At 46.2% G+C, this 17,588-nt stretch overlaps 1 non-coding gene across 1 annotated transcript; it reads left to right on the top strand.

Annotated features, from left to right (window-relative positions):
* Window positions 1-12,011: 12,011 nt before the first annotated feature.
* Trnar-ucu (transfer RNA arginine (anticodon UCU)) lies at window positions 12,012-12,083 on the top strand. The gene has a single exon. It is a non-coding gene; the product is annotated as a tRNA-Arg (tRNA).
* Window positions 12,084-17,588: the final 5,505 nt, after the last annotated feature.

The raw sequence follows: 17,588 nt of genomic DNA, 5'->3' as shown, positions 1-17,588 counted from the left end.
CCACGTTGCGTCATAGCGGGGCAGGGGGTTCACGGCACGTTTCACGTGATGGGAGAATCAACCTAACGGAAACAACAACGGAACCCCCTATGCGTCACATCTACACAGGGGTTCCCGCGAGGGGAGGTGGGAGAAACTTTTATTACGGTTGTCGTTGTGAAGTTTTTCCCTCCTTCATTCTGTGCTGTATATCGTCACTTCTCTAGTGTGTGATTTCTTTGTGATCTGTGGGATTTGAGAACTGTAGTTTCATGCAAATTTACCCTGACCCGCATTAAGCGACTAGCATAATAACTGGCTTCCATTAAGAGACACCGAGGACAAATCTGAGTTTGTAGTGTGTTGTGTGCGGTCTACTTGACTCCATGAACTTTGCAAGAACTTGATCAGAAGAGCTCACCATTACCGAACTGGGCAGTGAGTTTGCGTGTATCGAAATGCCTTCTAAGAACAATACCTTACGTGAGAAGGAGTAGCCAGCGCTCATATAGGGCGTCAACCTCTCCTATTTTTTCGCCATGTAATAAAGAAAGAAGAAGAGGAACGGAAATAAAATGTCGGCAAAATTTTGAGCATGTGTTGTGTGGATAAAGTCTTGGTCTGAGACTACAATGACTACTGTGAGAGATTTTTGGTTTTTTCATGTGACGGTGGTACGTTGTGAATACCATCATATTCCCCATTAAAGCAGTAGTCTTCCACCCGTGGAACTTGGAGCAGTGCAATTTACTGCCGTGTTTTCATGGTGGATACTGCATTTTAATTGCACCCCGACATGGAGGGATTGCAGACAGGTAACTGGATCATTATCAAGATCATAAGTTATAGCATGGACGCACTGTGCTCTCACTGCGATTAATATTCGAAGGTCGATTACAGCACCTTTCTGGTGATTTCTGTTTCTATCTGGGTGCGAGCACCTTGCAGCATATACAGCTTAGCTGCAGCCATATCGCTTAACGGCTGGCCTTGGCTCCCTACATCATAAAGACAGAAAACAATTGTTTCCTATGTCGAAACATTTATTGGTATTGATTAGAGATGTCTCGGGAGTTTTATTTTAAGAAGCACAGCAAATGGAGGCGAGAACAGACATCATTTTTTAACCAAACACCCAATGCTTTTCAATTGTGTCCGGATAGGAAAGACTCAAGTTTGATAGCTTAGAAGGCTGCTCCTCCCGCATGAAAAAAATCAGTATGAATAAGGTTGACAAAATGAAATTGCTTGGGCTCAGTTTTGCAACCTTATGTAAAATCGCGGACGCGGAAATTGCGTACTTTTTACATAGCGGGATTTTACCCTTGACACCAATTTGTATTGCGCCGGTTTGCGCACACCTGCTCGGTATTACACATATTCCCACGCGAAATCGACTCGCTCGAGGCTCAATATACACTTTCCCAATAGAAAACGACCCCTTTCTTGAGAGCTTCAACACATTCTATGCATGTGAGTCACGCTGTCACCCGCTGAGACTCTGTTTTGAGCACGCCATCCCAGCAATCGAGTTCTGTGTAATCAGCTTCCGTCACGCGAACGCTTGTCGGCCACTCTTGATGGACATCTCAAGACAAGAGCAGGCGGGTGCTTGGGTGGGCAAACGGGAATCTGGAGCGGGCAGCGTTCGCTGTCTTGTTCGGCCTTATAAGTCAGACTTGTTTACTGGTGTTCGGCAGAGAGGCAGCACGCCTACGTATAACGCCTAGTGCGGAAAGAACACTTGATCTAGATTGAGTTTTTTTTTCTCTGTCCGCGCGGAGTTGTAGCGAGCCTACGTGAGGGCTTTTCTTAGGTTTTTTTTCTGGTGGTGGCGATGCCCCACAACGATGCCAACTTCCAAGCAGAGGGAACAAACCCTATTCACTGTCGGTAAACATTGTGTTGTAGTACCATGTACAGAACTGTATGAACCCCGCAAGCCTTGGCATTTTCAGAACGAGTCTGAAATTCAGACACTAACAAATAACAACAACATTGCCCCTCTAAGGCGGCATTTTGTTTTGTTGGCATTATAGCATTCCCCAGCAAAACTTACCAGACTTGTTTACGGCTTCATCGCCTTTACATGTCTGTTAATTTTGGTTTCTTCATATTTTGGTGGCACATATATCGAGATGCAGAGTGTTCACTCTTTTACACTACAATTTAGGCTGAATCAATGTTTTTCGTGGCTGACGTGAGTTGTAGTGCTCAGTTTATGTCACGTTCATTTCTGTGGCTATATGACGTCATCTTAACACGTACTGGACTGGCTCCTTTTTCGCCGTCGTGATGTAGCATGGATGAAATGCTCTCGGCTACCAGTCTCGAGACCTGGGCTTGATTCTCATGGGGACTCAAACGTGTTTTCACACTTTTAAGTGGCGGCCATTTCTGTGCCAGAAAGTAACAACGCCGATTATTCACATAATTGAATACTTAATTTGATCATGGGGCAAAATACAACTTTGTTCAATTACGCAGACTTCACCTCTACGAATTCAGTCAGCTCCATTGCAACCACAAAAGGTGTTTTTAACTCAAGAATTATACACATAAATTCAAATTTTCCGCTACACAATTTTAGTGATGATGCAATAGTGGTAGCAGGGACGCAACAGGGGGAAACGCTATGAACACAGCTCTCAGTGTTCACCGTCATCGTTCTAGTCATCGTTGTAGTCATCGTCATGTTCATAGTCATCGTTCTAGTGATACGATCGAGAGAAACTAGATGCCCCACTGCAATTTTTCAGTCATGTTTCTTGGTGGTGGCTCTTCACGCCGACCGCCAATCACACAAGCAGGTATATGCGACGCCATTGAGAGTTGTCAGATGAAGCAGAGGCGACTCGAAACCCATTTTCTGGAGAACAATATTCTTGATAATACTATGGCGTTTTCGATAAAATAATTATCGGTGATACTCGACCAAAGCACGCTTTATCATCAATGAAACTTGTATTTTACTTTCATGGCCACTTTAAAGGCATCGCTTTAAGAAAATTTCTCCCTCTATGAACCTGCCTGAGGTGCGTGAGAACGGTCTAGAGTGTCCTGTTAGCACAAATAAGAACGCGAGTTTGATTCCCGGCCGCAGCAGCCGCTTTTCTGATGGCGGCGAAAATGAAGACCACCCGTGTATACGAGATTTCGGCGCACGTGAAAGATCTCCAGGTGGTCAAATTTAATCCGGAGTCCTCCATTACGGCGCGCCTCATTTCCTGTGAAGCGTCGGCGCGCTAAACCGTACAATCAATCAATCAATCAATCAATCAATCAATCAATCAATCAATCAATCAATCAATCAATCAATCAATCAATCAATCAATCAATCAATCAATCAATCAATCAATCAATCAATCGATCGATAAATCAATCAATCAATCAATCAATAAATAAATAAATCGAACAATCAATCAATAAATCAATCAATCGATCGATCGAACAATCAATCAATCAATCAATCAATCAATCAATCAATCAATCAATCGATCGATCGATCGATCAATCAATCAATCAATCAATCAATCAATCCATCAATCAATCAATCAATCAATCAATCAATAGATCGAACAATCAATCAATCAATCAATCAATCATTGTCCTGTTTCTAGCCGGTACGTTAGCCGGATACGTCCACAAAAAAAGTTAAATCGCTGCTCCTATCTTGCGTATTGTACATATACTGGCGGATGCTAACTTGGCGAATATTGAGGCATATTGACTGGACGGATATGGGGCTCATACATGAATATTTTAGCACGAAGAGAATGGTTGAAACAGTCTCTAAGGCGAAGAGAAAACCGATTTCGGGTCTCCTCATTCCAAGCAACGTGGGGTAGTGGCACACAATAATTGGGGACCAGGGTGGCGGCTTCAAAACGAAGAGAAAGAAGGACTTCATGATGTCTTGTTTTGCTTTCATTACTATCTTGACAGACTAATTATGAGTCATGGTGGTGGAGAGAGGAATGTCGCAAGGGACGTTCTCCCGTTTGGGGAAGCCCAGACTGCACTAAAACGGTAGAAAGCGACACAATTGCTCCGTTGTTCGTTCTTATTATACACGAAGCCTGCGGGTAATTTAAGTGCAGTGTTCTGGGGGCAATTCGTTACTGTTTCGATGTTGTGTATGTGGTGGATGGCCGTATTACGAGCCACGAGTACTAGTAGACAAGCGCTAGTATAAGCCTTGATAGACTGTGTGAAGATGGGCACAGTATGCGTGTCAGGCGGAGCGTAGGCACACAAAAAGCAGGATCGATAACAGTGTGGATATCTCACATCTTTAGGGATGTTAAGAACGAACATAAAAGAGTATGTGGTTCGATGTAACTTTCTTTTGTTTTTTTATTGGCAGTCGCAACCTTAGCCAGAAGTTCAACACTTGGGCAAAGTCGACATCTTGTATTTATGAGATTGGATGGAATTCCGTAAGGGTGAGACAACTTCCGTGGTCAGAATAAGCCCTGTTCAAGAAAGCAACGCGCCGCATTAGAAGCTCACCTCTCTAAGAAACTTAAGTGCAAGAGAACATGAAATATGGTGGAAAGGAGTTTGTGTTGCCACAGCATTAGCTGGAGTATACCACATGTGCTCATTGTAACCTAAAATAGAAACCTAATATCTGAATCCGGTTGCATAATTTTATAGTTAATTTTTTTAGTTCGAACCACCTGTCTTGGTGATTCACAATTACTGTGGTCAAATTCTGGCATATAATAAACGAATTGTTATTATATGGAATGTCGTGGTTCTCGCAATAAATATTGCTTACGTTTCGCTATTTTTGATGTCGGTCTGACGCACCGCAGCTTATCGCAAGTACCTTAAAGCTTCGAGTAAACGTGAGCGACCACTTTTTAACAGCGGAGTTGTTCAATTGATTGATTGATTGTAGGGTTTAACGCGCCCACGCAACGCAGGCGATGAGGCCCGCCGTAGTGGAGGGCTCTGGATTAATTTTGACCACCTAGGTATCTTTAACGTGCGCCGAAATCACGTACACACGGGCGTTTTTGCTTTTCGCCTCCAGCAGCAAAGCGGCCGCCTCTGCGGGGAATTTACCCCGTGACCTCGTGCTCAGCAGCGTATCGCCTTAGCCACTGAACCACCGCGGCGGGCGTAGTTCAAGCTCTGGTCTGTTCGTACGGATCGTTAACAACAAATTACGCTCGGCGAAGTAAACAGGGGAAACATTTTAGTCCAAGAAGTGTGAGGGAAAATGGTGAGGAGGCAATGAGCCAACGAGGAGGTTTTAGGAGTGCGCCTATCAAGAAAGAATACTCGTTAGGGACGGCTGTGGAATCGAACCCTGTATCTTCACTCCGTCAATCCGGCCACCTAACGACTGGGCCACCCCAAAGGACTGAGGAGTACGGGGTTAGCACTGGCGGGGAACAACGTGTGCAGCAAATTGGTGAAAAGAAACGCTTCCCGTCGTCGGAATCGAACCCCGGACCGGTGCTTTGTTCAACCATCGTCTATCCGATTGTGCTATCAGCGCATTCGGTGTGCACAGCCTTTCCTCTGGGTTCGTAGCGAAGGCGTTGACATTAGATTTTGGCTGAGGTGAAGGGGATTCTGACTTTGTACTTGGCAAGTTGGATTCTGTTTTCGATTTAATTCAATTTGCAAGAAGAAAGCGTCGCTTTTTAACAATCTTTCCCTTAAAAAGGGCACACCTAAGAAGCGCTCAGGTAAAGCTAGTGAAAACCACCAGCAGCGCCGTTTCCTCAGTCTCCGTATCTCAATTAGGATAATGGCCGAATTTTTTATTTCTCATCCCCTCTTTGTCGCATGAAGTTTCTGATCGCGAAGTTCCATGGATTTGTTACACACTACGATTACCGTATTTACATAGGAAGGAGTGCATTGGTTTTCATAGAAATTTCGTCTGAGTGATGGTATTTTTCGTCTCAAAAAGGTTTGTCATTTGTTCTAAATAACGGTTGCCAGTACAATCTGAATAAATAGCTTATAGGCCAAATGGCACTTAAAAATTCCGTTTGGTCTGCCTATTGATTACGGCGACTATTTTTGGGATGCTTCTTCAATACGGTTTCGTCTGGCCCGTTACTGGAAGCGCTGTTCAGAAGTGAGGTACGTGTAGCCAGGGGCTTTTGGGTGCGTTATTGTGCGACGAAGCTTTGGCGATATAGTGTCGATGAATATTTGTACTCCCCAAGCTTACTCGAATTTAGTTAAAACCGATGCGGCAATAAGAAAATAAGAATAACGGCTTACCGGCTTTCAGTACTCCAGACGATAAAATTTCTATGCCTGCGTTCATGACTATTTTCGTAAGCAGAAAAACGAGCTAGCCGTATTCATGCGCTACGGTTGTCTCAGGAGGAGTCGACGTGGAGTTTTCTCTATAGGGGGGAGAGGGGGGGTTGATGTTTGAGCATGCACTTTTCCCGCTTGAGAGCTGCATTTTCTTCCTTGCATGCGACGAATATATGCGGCTCGTTAGCTGCCGTCAGCCTGACGTGCCTCAATATAAGTCATAGTAAAAGCTCCATTTTCGCACCCTGTGCCGCATACTTGGAGGGTGTGTGGGAGACGATAATCCACTGTTTTTGTTTCCGCACAGCCAACCGTCACCAGTAATAGCTTTCACCGCCGGTTTGTAGAGGATAATTCAAATTACATATTGCTTATGCCACTGTGAAAGATACGCTGCGAAGAACTACACGTGCGACTTCCCTAACTGCAGGTTCTGAAACTAGTTGGAAACCATTTCATAAGAGCGAAGCTATTTAGAAATTCGTTGATCCCGGCGCTTCACAAAACTCAGTATAACAGCATAAAGAAAACAAATAACCGGCCCCGGCACCGGCACCGGCACGATTCGAGCCTATCTAGGTCTGATAGATCAACGGAGTTAGAGTCAGTCCTCTTGCCGACTCGGCTACGACCATGAGTTAGCACCGGAGAGTTAAACGGCTTACTCACTCGGATGTGACTGTGGGTAGTGGAATCACCGCATCTGCTGGACACAGAAGACGTTATAAGTTACACCTTGCACCAGCGGGCGCCTAGTTTAAGTGTGCGCCTTCTGTTCGTTCGTTGATTCTGCTTCGTCGATTTGCTTCTTCTCCACCGTTATAGAAACAGACATGGAGTAAAGGTCGTTGCGCCCGCAAAGAAGCAAAGCAGATGCAATCATGAACTTAAACAGTTGTGATGATCATGAATTTTGCGTGCAGTTTCTCTACCTTCAAGTCTTACGCGTTAGTGTGAGCTTCCTTCATTTCTTTGTCAAAACTTTCTGCAAGAAGTAGTGGGTAACGTAAGGACGTCGTTGGTTTTTTTTGCGTATCTTCGGAGCAGTCGTGTAAGACTGCGCCTTATTTTTTATTTGTAGTCATGGACATGAAAACCATGGGAATCAGCGGGGTTGATGATTTCGAGTGGATGACTTCAACTCACGCTAATTCCGAAAACAAATCCATTCGTTCAGCATCATCACAATACACTGAAGTTGCCAACACATGCAGCCAACAAAGCAAATTCTTTTAAAATGCACCATGCGTGAAATGTGACCGACAACTTTGGTCTTCGCTGTCACACCGTTGCATATACGGAACACAATGTTGGATTGTGGGATGCCACAGCGCAGGTCACATTTTAAATCAAATGAAATAAATGAATTACTGCTATTCACCGAATTTGCTTTGCTCCCGCCACGGATTTGTCATTCGCATGCATCTGGATGAAGCTCAAGAACTTGTGGCCTTAGAGTTCAACCACTCTTGTTCGAAATTGTATAAGATTGTGAGTTGCCGTTAGTAAAAGCGCAGAGGCGAGCGACATGTCTTCAAGATCGCCTGTCTAGAAACGATTTAGGCTTCAGTGTGGGGGGTGCTTTAGTTTGACCGAGCACAATTATGTTTTTTTGAGCAACACTGTTCCCAAGAGATGCTCGCACAAAGCAGCTTTGCGAAAGAGGGACTGCGGAAATAATATCGCAATTTATTCCATACTGCCACGCCTCCCTCAAAACGACGCAAATAATCACCAAGGGGGTGGGGTTGCGGGAGGCTGTTCCATGTCTAAGTAAATAGTATACGTTCTATGATCGTTGGTGTTTGGTGGAACATCTATTTCATTTTTCTAGCTGGGGTTTTTTTATCTTGTCGAACAATGTTTTTTATAAGACTCACAAGTTTGTAGCCCACTGTAGAATGGCGAACCTAAATGGCAGAAAAAAACGGCACTTTTCTCTGTTAGCCAGCACTGTAGTGGCTTTTTTGACGCCACAGTAAAAAAACTACAAAAGGACTGCAGGAGTACTATTTGGTTGAACCCTGAGTTCAACCGTCGAACTATTCTTGTGATTGGAATGCGACAGGTTCCAATTTCGCGCACAGGTGATTACAGGCAATAACGTTCAGGCACGTATTTCGTTAAATGGCTTCGTAATTCTTACCCGTGGAGGTGTAATGAAAAGAGACAAAAAAAAAAACAAAAAAAACAAGACGGGGCTTAGTTACTCGTGGTCGGTTGCGTTTTGCGTGAGCAGGTGTGTTTTGGAATCCTAGGTGATGTGGGGGGAAAAACGAAGCGCTCGTAGCTTTGTTTCCTTTATTAGGCTGGCGCTTCGTTTTGGAAATACAGTCGAGTCCACTTATAACGATACCGGTTATAACCATATATCGAAAATAACGATGAACAGCTATGGCACCGTCAACTTTTGTATTGTTTCTATGGTAAAATAAACCGCTTATTACAATGCTCCAGTTCCGCGACATCGGATATAACGATTGAATCCGGTTATATTGTGCACCAAAACTGCAACAGTGGTGACTCTAATGACGCGGTTGCGCAGCCTACTCAGTTAGTGTCTTCGTAGGAGGCCCAATGCGTGACACAGCCCCTCGGGGACTTTGTTTCCGCCAAGGGCACTTACCTCACCTAGGTTAAGCACCTACAGATGCTCTTGGAAAAGATTTGCACTAGCTTAAGACGCGGCAAACAAAGGTGACCGACTGTGGCTTCTTGTGCACACATTAGTAGTAGTACGACCTTGCTGGCATGCGAATAAAATGGTTTGAGGTCTGTTCCGTTTTTTTATTTCGCAACCCGCTTATAACAATTATCGGTAATAACGATGGTATTTCCTTGGCACTTGGATGTCGTTATAAGTAGACTAGACTATAACCAATTTGGGAGAGCAGCTGAGATGCATTGGCTAAGTTTCTCTCGATAGCCGGATATCGATTGTATCAATACATGTTTCTGCTAAAAAAAGATGTCCATTATGAGAAGTATTCAAACAATGGGTTGATGAAAATAGTAAAGCCTACTTTTATACAATATGGTCATTACTTACTTTTTGCGGTTTCTCAAACGACAATGTAGTAGCAGCAACAAATGATGTGTTTACCGCTACGACAGTAAAAAAGCCTTCCCGCCTTGGAAGTCAGCGTTAACTTCCAAATGCAAATATGTACGTGCCGAACGCCAGAGTGGAATTTTTTTAAGTTCACTGAGTAATTCATGAGAAGTAAGGTTGCGCCTTCTAAATGTGTTGAAAAACTTGCTTTTAGTAGCGCGCCACTGATTGCAAGAAATAATGCGTACAGGGGGAAAAGGCGTAGCGGAAATGGTAATGAGGTGCACTGGGGAACACTCGTGATAAAATTTCGCTCCCTTAAGAGAAAATTTCTTTGCTACAACATGGTGCACATACCTTTCTCAGCTCGCGATATTTATAGGTACATTGGTACCACATGGGCCTTTCGTCCCAGCAAAGGAATGAAACCTCTAAAGCGCAGACATAAAGCAGCCGCAGAGGCGTGGTTGTGCTTTTGCGCGCAAACGTAAGTGGAGACGCCATTATACAGAAAATCGCATAGTTCTGACAAAACCCCATAATTTCGAAACAAATCCAAGAGACTGGAAAAGCTCAAAAACATCATGTAATAACTCTTCTGCAATGCTAAAATAAAAAATAAAGATAGGTCGCCCTGCAACAATTATGCGCAGCGTTCGCGTCCCTTGCAATCACTTGTAAATTACATATTTCCTAAAAGTGTTAGCTACTATTTGTGTTCACCGGGAACGAGCTTTTGAAGTTCTACTTGAATAAAGTTTTCGCAAATTTCGCCTTTCCGTCGCATCCGTGAACGAGTGGGTGGCCGTCTTCAACTGTACGTGGCTGCGCCCAGCACTTCACTTCATCCAGGCATTTGGCGGCCATCGTGCGTGTGGGACTTTCAAGGAGGTTTAAGCGCGCTCGTTTATGCGCCCGCTCCACGAATGAACATACGCAGTAAAAAGCATTGCAGACTAACATTACTAAAATAAAAACAACGAAAACAACCGAGACGCTATATCACACGGTCTCGTCATTTGTACACGCTACGGGGAAATTCCCACTCTTCCTTGCTGTTTATTCTACGCCTTAGCTTGCAATTTTTCCCTCGTTGCTGTGGGAATCGAGCAGCGGGAGTTTTTCTGCTACTTTTTAGGGGCGCTCACGTCTTAGGAGCTTATGAAATATGCATACCTTGGCTCTCGCTTCCCGCCGCAATGACAACTGTCCGCTGGATGTGGGTTCGTCGAAGCGTACGAGTCGTACTCATCTCTCGCGCTTTAGATATCTCCCTCCTTACCTCGCTTCCCCTGGCGTGTCGCTCTGAGTCGTACCTTTCTCCTCGGTCTCCTCTGCGCTCCCGAGGAGTGATGGTAGGTCCAGCGTGGACCCTCCGTGTGCTGCATCGAGAAAGAAGCGCAGATGTATCAAGCGTACTGAGGCCGGTTTATCGAATGAGCCTTCGCTCCTCCGCTTCTTTTACGGTCTCGTGAGCATGGAATATACATGAAGGAGGACCACTCGGCTACACGGCACGGCTGTCCTTCCCAAATACCAAGAAAAACTTGCCTATGGGACAGTCAACCCATGCAAAAATCTAATCTCGAGTTCTCAGTTTAACTACCACATGATTTATGAAAGTTTGAAGCCTGGGGACGAGAATATATACACGGCATCTCATTCATTTGGTGTCATACCTTGAGGTAGAAAGTCACACATTGCTACGGAGGCCATTCGTCCCTGCGCTACCGGAGTGCGGCTTTCTGCGTAGTGTATAATAAAAAAATTCAAATTTTCTGGTTTTACTCGTCGAGGCTACACTTCATCACTCAGGTATGCCGTATCGGAGGCCTTGGGATCAATTCCGGCCACTTGAGTAGATTAAGTGTTCTCCGAAATACCCGTACATGGGCGTTTTTGTTTGTCGCCTCCAGCAGAAAAACGACCGCCGCGTCCGGGATGGATTAGTGGTCGTTGGTTTTGGAGGTACAACGCTTTTGGAACTAAGCTCCCGCGGCGCGTTTTGTGCAGTTTCCAGGGAAAGTCTTTCATGAAGAGGCAACTAAGAGTTACTAAGCAATCACCATGCCAACAAACATCGCGTCATGGTGGGAAGCTTTATGGAGGGAAATCAGCATGCCTCCGATAATGGCGACAGACCGCCGTCAGATTAAACATCTATTTTATTAACTCTACACTACAGAATGTGTAATTATGCAGATAATAGTATTATGCCGGTGTAATTATGCAGATATAATTACGCAGTAATTACGCCTGCCGACCTACCGACAGGCCGACCTGCTGTCTGCCAGACTAAATCGTCATAGCCCGGAAGAAACTCCCGTACTTATAGACTTCAAAGTTTCAAAGAGAGACAGACACGGCGTGAGACACGCACACACGCACAGATATATATATATATATATATATATATATATATATATATATATATATATATATATATATATATATATATATATATATATATATATATGCCTAGGTAGCATATGCCTAGGTAGCATAAGAGGGCTTCCCGCCAGTAACCCGCTCATGACAGGCTGTAGACGTTCGTGTCACGCCCCGGGGGTTGAAAAGAAGGTCCCCGTCTCCCCGTGTAGTCAGAGTGGCGCTGGCCACCACCCTCAAGCTTCAGATACACTTCTAGTAAATATAAATAGCCCAGAAAGTGAAGGAAAACACAGTCGCCCAGATAGCCGAGTTGGTAAGGCATTCGAGATCTAATCGAAAGGCGTGGGTTCGGTCCCCACTCTGGGCGCGCGTGTTTCTTTCTTTGTTCCGTATATTTAAACAAATGTTACAAAAAAAAGAGAGCCTAACCACACCCCTATGCCTCCTTTGGAGTTGTAGACTGCCGACCTATCTTTGTATATATATTGTAGAATCTCTTTGAATGGGTCGCAGCCGCAGCGTCATCGACCGCCATAGGCCTGGTGTGGCCAGCCATTGTCTTGAAGGGACAGAGGTCAATCTCCCTGTGATCTGGCATCATCTTCATGTCTAGGGGCGCACGAGCGCACGCATTGCTTCTTCGTATTCTCTTCCCTTTGATGTTCCATTAAACATAGACCTCGATGGTCGTTCCTCTCCCCCCCGACGCTTGAGTCTTGTCCTTGGGGGTCGACGGATCCCACAACTTGGAGCCGAAACGACCCGGGACTCGCGTCTGCCAGGCCGACATCGACAAGCAGGACCGATAGCTTTTCTTTGACGGCTTCTGCTTGACTGACCGGCGGACCTACCTCCAAGGACCAAGGATGATTTCAATCGAGCGCAAGCTGCGGCGACGAACTGCCCTTCGCGACAAGCTTTCCGCCTTCTTGACGGAGATAGAAGACGGCCTCCGAAGTGGCACCCTGACGACGGCGATGGACGCAGCGGTATCCTTGGAGAGGATCGAGGCCATGTATCGACCCATCCTGAAGCTGGACGAGGACATTTTGGGGGACATCATGGACGAAATGGTCACCGAAGAGACTTCCAACACGACTTCCTACAACGACAAGGTGGTGAAGATAAGAGCGGAGCTTCAACACAGATCTCGAGGCGAACAGGCTGGTGAGTCGCTCGTTTCGCCTTCTTTAACGAGACCGCCGCCTAGCGAAACCGCAACCACCAAAACGAAGCTACCGACCATAGAACTGACGAAGTTTGATGGAGACCGTCATAATTGGACCAGATTCTGGAGTCAATTTGAGCACGCCATACACAAGAATTCGAAACTGCGAGCGACTGAAAAGTTTCATTATTTGACCAGCCTGCTTACCGGATAGGCCGCTTCCGCAGTAACTGGGCTCCCCGTTACAGAACAGTGCTATTACGACGCAGTAGAAATACTCCTGAAGCGGTTCGGCGATCAAACTAGGATTGTTCAAGACCACCTGCGGGCACTGATTGATATCAGAGCAGTTTCGTCTTCGAGTGACGTCGCACAACTTCGAAAGCTTTACGACGAGGTTCAAGTACACTGTAGGAGCTTGAACGCCCTTGGAACAAGCGCGGACACCTATTGCTCCAGGTTACGTGAGCTGCTTCTACGAGCACTCCCTCGAGACATGATCGTGAGGTACCACCATTGGTCAAGAACTTCATGTACTGCTTCGAGGTCAACTGGCATAGAGCGAGAGCAACAACCGATCGACCACAAGAAAAAGTTTGACGAACTCATGGACTTCTTTGGAAACGAAGTTGAGTGCCTGGAAGCAGTTATTCAGGACACGTCGGATTTAACGAAGTTTAAGAAGGACGACAAGCCAGGGGAACAGCTACAAACAGGAATTTTCGAACATGAACATACTGCAGCGTTCCTGCATGCCGCAGCTCCCGACATACGAAAGTGCTTGTTTTGTTCCGCCTCACATGACCCAGCGTCTTGCGAAGCTGAAGACGTAACCATGGAACATAAGAAGAGCCTTCTTACCAGATACGGACGTTGTTTCCGTTGTTTGACCCGAGGACACATCGCCCGAAAGTGCAGAAAGAGAATTGCCTGCCTGCGCTGTAAACGACGGCATGTCTCCTCGATGTGCAACGCAAATCCAGACAGCCATGAAAAGGGACAACTTATATCGGACCCCCCACAGCTCCTCTCAGGAAAAACAGGTAGCGCGATCCTCCTCCAGACGCTGAACATCCAGGCTTCCGGCGCCCGTAGCGCCGAAAGGTGCAGGATTCTGTTAGACGGGGGAAGCCAGCGGAGTTTCATCACTACCGCAGCCTCTAGGAAGTTAGGATGCGAATTTCTTGGAAAGGAGGTCCTGACTGTAGGAGTCTTCGGAGGGAAAGAAACTAATGAAACTCTAAGAAGAGTTCGAGTTCACCTGCTTGACCCTACAGGTGAAAAAGCATTCAGTGTCGAAGCACTGGAGGTTTCGTCGATCTGCAATCAGATGATTCCTGTTCCCGACCAGAACATCATAAATGTTTTAAAGTCGCACTCTATCGACACGACAGCTGTACTGTGCGGATCAGGAAAAAACAACGGCATATCGATTTTGATTGGTTCCGACTTCTACTGGGACATAGTGACAGGGAACATAAAAACAGTTGGACCCAGCATGAAAGCTGTAGAAACACGACTGGGCTGGACAGTTCAAGGACGTGTTCAGACTACGCCGAAAACAGTCCACTGTAAGAACGTCGTGGTTCTACACGCGAGCCTGCCTGGTGTACCTTTCGCTTTCGAACGATTTGGAGAATCGGAGGCCACAGTCAGTAAAGATCCAGTACGCGCTTCAACGAGGGTTCAAGTCTCAGAAGACGCACGACACGAACACGTTCTTCCTCGGAAGCAGGACATCGACCTATCCGACAACTTCGATGCAGAAGAGCGAACATGTGACCAGTTGGTTGAGACCCCGGATAAGGGGCAGTGTTGGTCAAGAAGCGAGAACCTGACTGACGCCCTAAAAAAAGGAATAGGAGACCAGTCGCTGCTACAGTCCCCATCGTGGTGGGAAGACCCTACGTGGATGTGTTCGCATCGGGAGCTCCAGAAACCAAAGAGTCCTCTCGGGCTGCCACAGAAAACAGCCGACGAGGCTAGTGCACCATACTTCACCCTTCAGTTTTTGATTTCGAAGTCGGTGAACGTTACCCGATCGAACCAGGCTACCCTCTCAACGTCTCTGTCCTTTAAAAGCATGCTGGCTCTACGTCCTTGGCGGCCGGGAAGATGTAGAATCTCTTTGAATGGGTCGCAGCCACATCGTCATCGACCGCCATAGGCCTGGTGTGGCCAGCCATTGTCTTGAAGGGACAGAGGTCAATTTCCCTGTGATCTGGCATCATCGTCATGTCTAGGGGCGCACGAGCGCACGCATTGCTTCTTCGTATTCTCTTCCCTTTGATGTTCCATTAAACATAGACCTCGATGGTCGTTCCTCTCCCCCCGACGCTTGAGTCTTGTCCTTGGGGGTCGACGGATCCCACACATATATATATATATATATATATATATATATAGAGAGAGAGAGAGAGAGAGAGAGAGAGAGAGCGAGAGAGAGAGAAACACATTTGTTGAGTCGTGTGGGTTTGTGGTGCGTGGTGGCCGCCGGTTGAGTATGGCGGCGACGGTGGCAGCCCTATCGTGACCAGGAGGGTTTGGAGTTCCAAGTATGAGCTACCCAGCGCACCCTCCCACTGCTCATCACTGCTTACACACGGGCAGTGGTATTTAGGGCATGCAACCAATAGAGGCGATAAGGATGGCCGGGTCACCACAAAGGAGGCAATTTATATCGTATCGCAAGGGCTCCCAAACTATGTACGTTAGGAGATACATACTTCTAATGGAGTGAAGGATTTCGCGAATTTGTGATCATACCGCTCGCCTTCAGGAATATCTTGCGTTTTTACCCAATCCCCATTTTACGACCACAAAGATGTTTTTTTTTAAATGCAGAGCATTTCAGTAACTCACGATGTCACCCGCGTTGACGTCCGTAGTCCGCATCGCTCCCCCTACACTATATAAAAAAATAATACATACCGGCGTCAGGTTTCGAACCCACGACTCTGCGGGCGGAACGCAAGGTACATGGTGCTCTAACCACTGCGCCACAAAGCCGACACAGAACGGAAGGTTACGAACGCGCCTTATATCCTTGACTCATTCAACCGTCGGCCACAGGTGCGCCCTCTCCCCCGCGTCCTCCTCGCCTTCTCTCCACTCCCAACACCCTCTCTCGCCGCGTTCGGTTCGGGCGTACAACAGGTGGGGACGTGCGCAACACCCTCTCTCGCCACGTTGGGTTCGCGCTGAGCAACAGTCGGTTCGCGCCCAAGAACAGGTGGGGACGCTCGCATCGCGCTCTCTCGCAGCGGTCGGTTCGCGCTTAAACCACATATGTCGTTCGCGCGCGCTCCGGTCGCTAACATCTGTGGCGTGATCGTGACGTCAACATCACGCGTTCGTGTGGTGGCGCGAGTTCGGCGCTATAACACTCTCTCGCGAGGGGCATTGGATTAGATTGACTTGGCTTGGCTTCGATTGGTTTGGATTTGGATTGGATTGGATTAAAGTGGATTGTGTTGGATTGTGTTGCGTCATAGCCGCGCCACGTTGCATCATAGCCGCTCCACGTTGCGTCATAGCCGCGGCAGGGGGTTCACGGCACGTTTCACGCTTCACCATCGACTTCATCGACAATGTCTACGCTGGAAGACAACAATTACAACAACAACCAATACGTAATCCATACGACTTGCAGGCGCGCCCCCCGTGGAAATGCTCTGCATTTGATCGTGCCCCTCGCGAGGGGGATGTTTGATGTTTATCTTGTTGAGCAATCCCACTGTTGAATGACCAACCTAAATGCAGGAAAAAACGGCACTTTTCTCTATTAGCCAGCCCTGTAGTGGCTTTTTTTACGCCACAGTAAAAAAATACGGAAGGTCTGCAGGAGTACTATTGTGTTGAACCCTGAGTTCAACCATTGAACTATTCTTGTTGATTGGAATGCGACAGGTCGCAATTTCGCGCACAGGTGATTACAGGCAATAACGTTCAGCCACGTATTTCGTTAAATGGCTTCGTATTTTAAATTACACCCCTAACAAAGTAAAAAAGGCAAGTAAGAGATATTAACGCCAAGGCAAACGGCTGGTTCTAAAGGATTACAATTTCGGGCGTGAATTCCTGTTAGGGTGTACATAATATGGCTGGATATTTGGGAAAAGGTATCCCCGAAAGAGTAAGAAGGGCAAAAATATTCTTTGATGTATTCCCAACTATATTGCAGGCCCGTTATGATATCGAGCTGCTTTCTTTCTATCGCCATAGGTAGGCAACCTCATAGCACTAATTTAGATTTGGGGTACAGTACGCCTTATTACGCATTTCTCTATAAATTAAAAAGCCACTGATCCAGCAAATTCTGTTACACTGCAAATCTTACGCAAGCAAATGTCTAAAACCAAAATGAAGATTTTCTCTGAGGGCGAGCTGGATTTTTTAAATTACGCCTGTCACGACGTAAACAATGGCAAGATTTGAACTCATCAGCTAGCATGAAATGCTGGTCTTACAGACTGGAAATTACGAGATTGCGTTCCATTCCTATTTGGCGGTGCAGCTGAATTAAGCTGTTGTTTTGTTACTACCGCCTTAACAGAGTAAAGTGCCTCCATAAAAACATATGCAAGAAACAAGACACCGCAATAAGTAAATTTCGAATTAGCATTCTTTTCAAATATTGCTACCTTTCTTTTCTATCCCTTGTTCCAGGCTCCATCTCTGCTTTCGCAAATTATGTTGTTAATA

Source organism: Haemaphysalis longicornis, unplaced genomic scaffold (genome assembly GCF_048455015.1).
Source record: "Haemaphysalis longicornis isolate Haplotype H1 unplaced genomic scaffold, Haemaphysalis longicornis Haplotype H1 scaffold_4, whole genome shotgun sequence".
In the NCBI taxonomy this organism is placed as follows: Eukaryota; Metazoa; Arthropoda; class Arachnida; order Ixodida; family Ixodidae; genus Haemaphysalis; species Haemaphysalis longicornis.
Note: the sequence above shows the minus strand (reverse complement) of the source record. Positions and strands in the feature narration are given on the sequence as shown.